Consider the following 11,377-nt stretch of genomic DNA (forward strand, 5'->3'; position numbering starts at 1 on the left):
CTCTCTCTCATACACACAAAGTTTCCGAATCCATATGGACGAATTTAAAATGCTTACAAGTAAATAACCAGTTGCACTTTGAGAGAGAGAGAGGGAAAGAGAGAGAGAGAGGTAGAGAGAGAGACAGAAAGAAACCACTGATTTCTAAAGCCCAGTGTGAATGTTATCTGCAGGTAGTGGGCAGTTTCTCTTCTCTGGGTCACTGGTGCTGGTGGAACACCCAGCTAGAGAAGGAATCATCTGGTTCCTCAAACTTAAATGGAGCTTATAAACACCAAGTTCTAAAAACATCTGAGAAGGGAGAAAATGTGAGAATGCTGCTTGTTGGAAAAGTCAGCTGTTCTGCTGACTTTTTTTTGACAGAGTTGACACCTTTTCCATCAATATATTCTAAAACTTGAGTGCATGATTTTAGGGTTTGAATTTATAGGATATTATTATTATTTCCTTTCTTCAGTAGAAGCAGAAATATGTTTACATCAGTTTCCCTTTTAATTAGGTCTTACACAGTTGGACCCCTGTTAATATGCCTACTAATAATCTGAGTAAGCGATCCAATATTCAAAGATGTGTGCATTTTGAAAAGGCTAGAGAGTTAAAGAATTCCAGGAAGGACCAAGGATGAGGAAATTCAGGAAAGTGTAGAAGAAATTTTTTTCCCTGGGTCCAGAAGCTAATTCTTAGGGGTAGGCAGTTTTCATTATCTGTATATAATATTTTCATATAATGAAATGTATTGTCTTCTGGTGAAATTCAGTAGGAGGGCATGGATGAACATTCAGTTTGGTTGTGTGTGTGTGTGAGAGAGAGAGAGGCCTTTTACAGACAACCTATTACTCTTCTAAAACAGTTCGGTTCTTATTTCATTTAACCCATTACTACATGCAGAAAGAGAAAGAGCTTAATCTGAAACCATGTCACAGGAAAACTGCTATGCAGTTGAGAAGTGCAGATGTGCAAGAGGAGCTAACCTGAAGGGAAGGATATTCCTGTATCTTTTTAATAGGACTCAGGTCTGAAACTTCTTGGCTCCAGAAACCACCCTATGAAAGAAGGCAGCCTCATGCATTGCATTGTCTGTGATTGATAGAGGTAGGCAAGGCTCTAAAGGAGAGAGAGAGACAAATGCTCCCTGTTTAGAAAGAAAAATATTGATGGTAATCATCTAAAATCCCACTATTAAACTTAATTGGTTACTCGTTTATTCAGCTTGCTGAATAAATACTTTATATGAAGAGACCCAAAGAACATATTTCAGCTGATTTTAAATGAATAGAATTGAGGTAACAAGCAACTGATACTCAGAATTCATCCCTGGCCCCACCCATTAAACTTTATATCTCTGTCCCCTGACTGCTTCTTGCCTCCCAAAGCACCCATCACATTAGAAAATTTACAATCAGGATTTTCTATTTCAATGTGATACAATTTTTTTTTTTCAATTTTACCCTCCTCAAATAGTTTATCATCTCTGCACTCTAAGAAAAGGTCTCTGGTATAGCCAGATGAGCAACCAAATCTCAGAAGAATATTAAGGTAATATTACTCATATGAAGATATTCAATACAAAATTACAAGAACATAGACACACATGTACCTCAGCTGAAAAAGCACCCTCATTAATGAGCCCACAAAATTTTTCTTTAAAAAATAATTTTTGTAATAAATGTATTTCAGAGAAGTAAAGCAGTCTGGAATAGCATATCCATCCCTCTAAAGGCTAACTCCTCAGGTATAACAGTAAATTTCTTGATAGGAAATAAAAAAAAATATGACAATGTGTATGCGATCTAAACATTTCTAATGCCTTGGGGAAACATATCTTAGGCATGAACTCTTTTTAAAAGGGTTCTACTATATCTATTTGAGCTCAAGTGAACTACTTCAATTGCTTTGCCTCTCATAACAGATGATCTCAGGAGCCTGAGATAAAGGATACTCCAGATGATGATGAGAATTGATAATATTTGCTCAGGGCTGTAGTTTTGTTTCTAGGCTGTGGCCAGAAGGACTTCAACTGTATCATTAAATGTTCATATTTTCTTATTCTTCCTCAAATAGGTTCATCGATCAAGTGACAAAAGTTAGCTGTACATATCGCACAGAATCATTACAATTAAAAATAGGATTACCAGTTTATTATCTATTTCCCCCAAGTGGGATCAAATTTCCCAATGTTTCCATATGTGCACTACATATTTAAGATGGAAGACTAGAAAACATAACCAACATTAATTTATTTTCATTATTTATCCTGCACAATTTTAAAAGTGTTCAGTTTTAATTTTTAATTTTAAAATACCTTTTAAGAAACACAAAATTATATATAGAAAGTCCATCTTTAGCCTTCCTCCATGCTTTTTATTCCAGAAAGAACTACAGCAAACTTGTGTATAGTCATTTTGATAGTATTACTCTATTTTATAGATGTGGAGACTGAAACGGAGGAGTACTGAGTAATTTACCAAGATTGAATAATACTAGTTGACTTTGCCAAAAGTGACAGCTACACACAAATGAGCTAAACTTTTATTCTCACTCTTAAGTCCTTATTTGCTCTAAATGTTTTGCTTTAGTTAATCTGTTCATGCGTTAGTTTCCTTACTAGTAGATTAATTCATTGAAATTTTTGGCCCCTTCAGGCTGTGTTTTCTAAATCTAAAACTTAAAAATTTCAGAAAAGTACCAGTGTCTCTTGCTTCCTTAGACTTTTCACATTTGGACTTGGAATGTTTTATTAAGGTATTTGCATAGTCACTAGGGTTTGAAACCAAGAATAAATGTAATAAGCACTGTAGAATAGAATTCATTAGTGCTGAGTTTAATCTACTAGTCTCCTTTCCTATGTTTCACAATATAAAGGGGTTGCTGGAATTCTTCCTTCTGTGATAACAACTGTTAATTCAGAGATGAGAATATAAAACAATTATACCTGGAAACTAACATGCTTAGAATGCAAGATTTCCACCTATTTCTTTTTATTTCCTTTTTGTATGATTGTAAATAATTTTCTGGGAGTGGTGTGCCAAGACAATTATCACATTATATGACTTCTGAAGGCAAAGCCATAAGATATATGTTGAAAATATTTTCTTAGTTACTTGTCAAAATGTAGCTTTTATTTATAAGGAAATAAACACTAAATATACTTATAAACTAAGTAGAACATATAAAAATACTCTTACAGGGGCACATGACTGGCTCAGTTGGTTAAGCAGTTAACTCTTGATTTTTGGCTCAGACCAAGATCTCAGGGTGGTAAGAGCACTACCCTGGGCTCCACACTGGACATGAAGCCTGCTTAAGATTCTCTGTCTTATTCTCCCTTTGTCCCTCCCCAACCCCTGGCGCAGGCGCACAGGAGCACTCTCTCTCTCAAAAAAAAAAAAAAAAAAAAAACAAAAAACAAACCAAAAAGCCAAAAAACCAAACAAACAAACAAAACTTTCACATTTTTACTTGTGTCCTGAAGTATTATTTTTTATGTTTATATTACTTTAAATTTATATTGCTTTGGGTCATATGTTTGGTTATCTTTTTTTTTTTTTTTAAAGATTTTATTTATTTGACAGACAGAGATCACAAGTAGGCAGAGAAGCAGGCAGAGGAGGAAGCAGGTTCCCTGCTGAGCAGAGAGCCTGATGCGGGACTAGATGCCCGGACTGTAGGATCATGACCTAAGCTGAAGGCAAAGGCTTAACCCACTGAGCCACCCAGGAGCCCAATGTTTGGTTATCTTTGACTGGAACTGATTTTTCTCATTAAGTCTCATTGTCTAATAAACCTGATATGAATCACTATTTTGAACATATTGAGGAGAATACTGATCAAAAATATAAATTTGTATATAGGGAAATTCTAATTTATTTCTTTTTTAAAATTCTAATTTAAATTCTTTTTTTAAATTTAACATAAATCAAGCAAACAAAGATCTGCCTGAAAAGGGTAACACACTTAGGTATATACAGTTGACTCTTGAACAACCCTTTGCACAGTTGAAAATCCTCGTATAACTTTTGACTCCCTCAAAATTTAACTACTAATAGCCTACTGTTGACCAGACATCTTATCAATAAACAGTTGATTAATACATGTTGATTAATACATGTATATGTATTTTATACTGTATCTTACTGTAAAGTAAGCTAGAGAAAAGAAAATGTTATTAAGAAAATCATAAAAAAAGAAAATACATTTATAGTAATATAGTGTATCTAACATAAGAAATCTGTATAATGGTGGGACATCAGTTCAAATCCAGGTTTTTCAAGAGTCAACGGTATAAAACTATGCATTATACTACAATGAAATGAAAACATATATATATGCACAATTGTTAATATTAATTGGTGCTTTAATACAATTGGTTAATAATTATTAAAAAAAATTCAACTGAGTAAATTTTAATGATCTTACTGGCTTTACTCAATGATTCATGAACTGGGCAGCATTCTGTCTAGCAGACAGTGAAGTGATCTGAGGAGCTGTACAAAATGAAAGACTTTTATAGGCAGAAGGGAACAGGAACAAGGAAACTGTACTAGCAAAAATCAGATTGGCTGTGGCAAGGTCACTTTTTCTTCAGAACATGGCAGGGGTCTCTAGGGCAGATTACCTCACTAGTGGTGATTTAAGATTCCACTTCTGGGAGAGCCAAAACTAATTATGTCTTAGTTTGGTGATGCAGGACTTAGCATAAGCAACTCCATTTTGGGTCTGTTGTGTTGTTTTTAACAGAACCTATTCTACTTTTTAAAATTTGTCTAACAAGACCCTGCAGATACTTACAGATAAAGAATTCTGTTTTTGTTTCCTACAAAGAATGTATTACATTTTGAGATAAAGCAATACATGTTACTTGTATAGATTTTAGAAAACACTGAAAACAACAGCAAAAAAGTGAAATAAAATATACAGAATTCTAACAGAATTCGGTTAGAAATTAGTATAAACACACATATTTTGCAATATATTTTTTGCACTTAACATTTATTTGCTAACAAATAAATAAATTTCCTTGTTATTAAATGACCACTATTATATATTAGAGGCTGAATTCCTATGAATGACCTAGAGTAATTCTTTGAACTACTTCACATTGTTGGGTTCTTACCAAAATATTTGCTTTCATAAGTAATGCTGCAAAGAACAACCTTGCGCATAGATCACTGTGAACATTATTATTTATTTTATTACAGATTCCTAGAAGTAGAATTGCCAGGTCAAAGTGTAAGAAAAATATTAAGACTTTTGATGCAAACTGACAAGCTGCTTACTCAAAAATTTTGCCAGTTTATATTCTACCAGCAGTAGATGAGATCTGCTGTTTTCTTAAACCCCTGCCAACACTATTTATCATTATTTAAAATATTTTCCAATTGGTCAGTACTTTTAAAGTGAAGCCAATGCTGACCCATTTACTTGAGCAAATAGTTTTCAATTTATGATTACTTATTGAGTATGTTTGCTTTCTCATTTTTTTTTCAAATTTAAGATATATTTTAGCTTAAAATTACTTCTGTGAGTCCTTCCCAGACCAAGCCACCTATGTGTCTGAGTCCCTTTCACCTTACTGGATTAAGTATAGTATCTAGTAAGTTGTATATTCTTTTAAAAATTGTTTGTAGCAATGATTCCTCACTACGATGGACTATGCTTGAAGACAGAGCTCAAACCCTTTTATATTTTTGTATCTGTCACCTAGCAAGAGTACTGGGTGCCTAATACATATGTATGTACACTCCATCAGTGAAATAAAGCAGTATGTGAGTAGTGATGAACTGAATAGGACAGACCATAAGAGTCAGAAAGCTCAGAGACAGGATTAATTCACAAACTAGTTACCTGGGAAAGTGATACAATCTGTGAGTTATTTAGGTACATTTTTAGGTTTCATGTTTTCCATGCATTATGTGCACTTCATATATTTTTTCCTGTATTATCATGCATACATTTATGAAATTCTTTTATTCTCAAGAAAATGAGTTTTTAGCCTACATTTTGTGTATCCCATAAGAGTTAGTACAGTACCATGCACCTGGATGACAATAAATGTGTGACGATGCTAAAGATAGGGACACATTGCTGCTTTTGTGAGAGTACGTGGCTTGTGAAATTAGCTGTTGTGAATATAAAAGATTAAAAAATCATGAAAGTCTGTAGACCCAGTGAGGTCAACTTCTCAGATTATTGATCAGGTTTTAAAAATATATAGAAATGAAGTATTATTTGCTATTCTGTTAGTCTTTTCACAGTTACAGCAAAATCTTAAAGAAGCTAAATTATCTTTTCTTTTCCTCTTGTTTTCTTTTATAAAATCTTTTCTTTCTTTGTCTTTCTCCTTGTCCCACTAGTTGTGTTATTATTTTGTCATATACATTACTATGTCTTCCTTGGGACTTATTTCAAGACAAAATTTGACCATCTGTCTTTCAAGTGTTTATGTGATGTCAAGATGATACACTATTTAAAAAATATATTATACCCATATTCGGTTTCATCAGTTTAAAAAAAGGGTTAAAATAACTAATTTATTTTTACACACACACACACACACACACACACACACATGCACACTCACTACACACAAACACGTATATGCTGCAAGCACAATGTATCATTTTCTACCTACTGCATACAAAACACCAGAATACAAAATTATAAGATGGACAATACCACAACTTACATTCTCACTCTTGATTCTTGATATACAATATCTTGATCCAGAGAAATAAATGTCTAAAAGTAAAATCACATGCACTATTGCAAACCAGGTAAAGAAATGCATTTAAGAGAGGCGAGGTCTTTTTATGATGGCCATTAAAATTACATCACATAGATGGCTAGTGTCTAATCAGATGGCTAGTGTTTAATTAAAGGGGTGGATACAAAAAGGTCAACGCCATCTTTTTTAGATTTCTGCACAAGCACTATGTATTAGTAACTAATTTTGATTTCAATATTATGAAAAATGGAAATCTTATAGGACATTAAATTGCCCAAGGAAAAGGGATTAAATATTATTTATTAAATTAGGAAACATGTTATTTTCTAATCAGTTGGAATTGGCAGTTCTTGCATTTATGGTAACTATTAGACTGTGAAAAAGCATTATCTCACATGAGCAGTTGCCTAGAGCAGTGAAAATATCATGTGCTTTGGCATCAAACTCAGGAAATCATACTTTGCGATATACTGTGCTTATGGGGGAATCTCTTACTCCATTCCTGATACTAGTCAAATTCCCACCGTTTAAGTCTTATTTAGAGATAAACCACATATATTATCGTAAGTGATAAAAACATTAGGCACCCATTTTCCCAGATCTGCAGGTAGCTAGGGCAGATCATATGACTCGGTCTGGCCAATCAGACTCACGTGTCTGGATGTTGAAATTAGACCTGTTGACACGTTGGAAAATTAGTGAAAGAATTACCTCTGGGGGCGCCTGGGTGGCTCAGTGGGTTAGGCGCTGCCTTCGGCTCAGGTCATGATCTCAGAGTCCTGGGATCGAGTCCCGCATCGGGCTCTCTGCTCAGCAGAGAGCCTGCTTCCCTCTCTCTCTCTGCCTGCCTCTCCATCTACTTGTGATTTCTCTCTGTCAAATAAATAAATAAAATCTTTAAAAAAAAAAAAAAAGAAGAAGAATTACCTCTGGCTGCAGTAGCAATGGCAGTAATGAGAATATCCTCCACAGCTGCGGCAGGGAACATCTCAGGGTCCAAGGTTGGGGAAGGCATTGTTGCAAGCTTTTTGCTGCTGGATAGAGCACTGGCAGTACCATCCTCAGCGGAGGAGTGCTACAGCAGAATTCCAACCAATTTTGATTATGGGGCCACTTTCCTTCCTGCCCAGGTACCCAACCTGGTTCTCTGATTTTTCCAGAAATTCTGGGAGCTACTCATTTACCTTTCTCTACATGGTTTTTCTGCCTGAGTAAATCAGGAAATCAAACTGATCTGAAGTGGGATGAACTGATTAACTACACCTTCTTATTCTTCTAGGGAAGTCTGGTTTGTGTTGGTTATTACCCCCAAATTCTACCAATCCTTTTTCTAATGCTCGTTTATCAAAAAAAAATTGTACAAAAAAGTAGGCAATTTGGGGCTATTTTGACCCAAAGATGGTTCAGGGTTTCAGGCTATGATGGGACAGGCATGCAGAACAGGAATTTAAACTTCGTAATCACGTTTGAAAACCCACAGTGTCACTGTAGGTGACTGTAGGCTCTATGCCTAGTAGGTAGGTTGTTTTAACTTTGTGGCCGTTTGGTCATATATTCAATTGTTACACTGAAGGTAACAGAAGGTAAGCTGATGTTGACATATGATGCTGCATGGCTTGCATAATTCCCTTGAGAGAATTTTGTTATTTCTCATTCTACTTGTGTCCCTGCAGCTAGGCTAACTAGCTACATTTCTGTTTCTTCTTGAACAAGCCATTTATTAAACATACTTACAGCCATTCATTAAACATATTTATAAATTTCCAATTACTTCAAGCTTAAATTAATATCTAAATTGCAGTGAGGTATCCCTTTCCTGGGATATGTTGCTTTGTTCAAAGCCTTTGTCCTCTAAGGCTATCACTTAGCTTAGGATGTGATGTCATATCTAGTACCTACTAATATAAGTTAATATAAACAAGTATATGTACCAATACATACATACACACAGATATAAGTATACATGCATATGTTTGTGTGGGTTAATATGTTTTCTGAAGTGTGGTTTTCTGTCTCTAGCTGGTAGTTTCCAATTAGTATGAATTTTGGAAAAGTGACTAATTTTATTTATCATCATTTGTTTATTATTTTAGTCCAATTAAGTTGGAATAACTTATTTTTGAGAACATAAGATTCTGTATAAAAAATGGACAATTTCTATCCTTTGTCTATAATCCTTATAATATTCTCTTTCTGCCTTCCTTTTTTTACTTACTCCTCTTTTCAGCATGGCACAGCTTGAAATTATCATGCTAAAAAAATTTCATTGACTGGCTTGGAAAATATATGTGCATAGATTATTTCAAATATAATGAAAACCTTTAAATAAAGAAAGCAAATTTAATAGCTATGTCAGAAATTATTACATTAGATACTAGATTTGCATTTTAAAACTCATACAGTAACTTGTTTTCTTGAAAAAGATTTTTTTTTGTAGAATAGGTTCTTTGACACAGAGGGGGATCACAAGTAGGCAGAGAAGCAGGCAGAGAGAGGGGGGGAAGCAGGCTCCCTGCTGAGCAGAGAGCCTGATGTGGGGCTCGATCCCAGGACTCTGAGATTATGACCAGAGCTGAAGGCAGAGGCTTTAACCCTCTGAGCCACCCAGGAACCCTTGTAGAATAGGTTCTAACTAAAGGTAGATTTAGCAAAAGTTTGTTTTACAGTAACTTTCTAAAATGCCTTTGTACACAGCCATTGATTTTTACATATCACTGTAATTGACCTCAAAGTGCTTGAATCTGGTTGGATTTAGCTTAATTTGTTACCTTATTTGTAATCTTTTTGAATTTAACTACTTTCAATTGTTTATTTGTGAGCATACAATCTGCATAAAAATAACTGTCTTTGAAAAATATGGCTACAATAAATTGTAAATATTGTCCCTTTGATTTAGGATCTAAGTGGAAATAATAATTAAAATAAATACACAATAAAAATTTCTTAGACTTTAATGCCTCTCGTCTTTGGAACTGTAATAAATGTTACTAATTTGAAATGAAAATATCTTACTGATAATTATCAAATATTCTAACCCCTTTGAAATTGGAAATAAATATATTAATTAAAGCATAATACATTAAAAACATATAATTTTGCTCATGCTTTTAATCCTTTATTTACATCTAAAAATAAGTAGTGGTAATAACTTATTTGAAATTTTTATAGCTGTACTTGTTTTCAGTTCTTATTTTAAAAGAACACCTTTAAGAAACTCTCTAGAAGATGATTATTTAGCACAGTATTGTATTTATTTTATTTATAGTTTTACCAGTTCAGCAAAATTTTGTCCTTTGCTTGATAAATTAGTTCTAGTTAAACTAAGTATATAGCTTCAAACCCTAAATGACTGGGTTTATTGTATTGTTTCTTTAAAAAAATTTTTTTTATTTTTTTATTTGAGAGAGAGAGAGAATACAAATGAGAGAAAGCACAAGCCTAGTGAAGGGCAGAGGGAAAAGCAGACTCCCTGCTGAGCGGGGAGCCTGATGTGGGACTCCATCCTAGGACTCTGGGCTCATGACCTAAACGGAAGCAGATTCTCATTTGGCTGAGACACCCAGGTGCCCCTATACTATTGTTTCTTAACTTTTTTTTTTTAAACCATTTTATTTCCAACCCTAAAGCCTTTTCAGACTTCTTTTTCTCCTAATCCTGCACCCATGAAATTTTCATAACAGAGATTATTCTATATATCCTATTTGTCCTGTGGCCCTATAGAGGTTCAAAAACCATTGTAATATCTAACAGTCTGTCACTCCAATTTTTTGGAGTCTATTTTTCCCCTTTTGGGTGAAATGACTCTCACTAAAAATGTATGATCTATTTCTAGATTTGCCACTTGTTTAGGAACATATTTACAATTCTTGGTGTTGCTGATGAAAGACTTGCTGATAGTCACTACCAGCACACAGAATATGTTAATAGCATTAGGAGACAGCACATAACATTTTGTCTCTGAGGTGGTCGTGAAAAATCAAAATCAAATGTCATATTTCAGTGAAATGTTTCTAAGGGAAATCAACCGGATGCAAAAATCCGCTTTCCATAAATTACAGTTTGCTTCACAGATCTTAAACATCTGCAAGCATGTCAATCAAAAGACATGTTGAAATTGCTCTCCCAATCTATGCAAAGGAGATTTTTTTTTCTTTTTTCATTTTAGTCTTATTACAACTAGTACCAGCACACATGTCTCTGGCAAATGGTTTGCTGCACTAGCTCCCCTGCTGTCAATGTCAATTATCAACCATGTCAGGTCTTGTGGTTTGGCCAAGCTAGAGGATGGAAAAGCCACTACCCTAGAACCTGATTCCCTCACCAATGGCATGAAGAGGAGGGGAGCAAATCAATAAATCAATGGCAGAATAAATGGACTTGCTTTAAAATCTATTTTTAAAATGCCATCAATTACAACACAAAACCATGGGAAGCAGTAGGACCTATAAATAGCTGTAGTTTGTATTTTGCATGATAAGAATCAAATTATATATATATATATATAATTTTATATATATATATATAAAATTATATATATATATATAAAATTTGGTAAATGGTCATCACATCATTTTGTTTTACATATTTAAAATATTTAAAGGCATAAAAATATAAATAAATATAGAGGTTTTTCTTTTCTTTTTTTTTTTTTTT

This window comes from Mustela nigripes, chromosome 15 (genome assembly GCF_022355385.1).
Source record: "Mustela nigripes isolate SB6536 chromosome 15, MUSNIG.SB6536, whole genome shotgun sequence".
In the NCBI taxonomy this organism is placed as follows: domain Eukaryota; kingdom Metazoa; phylum Chordata; class Mammalia; order Carnivora; family Mustelidae; genus Mustela; species Mustela nigripes.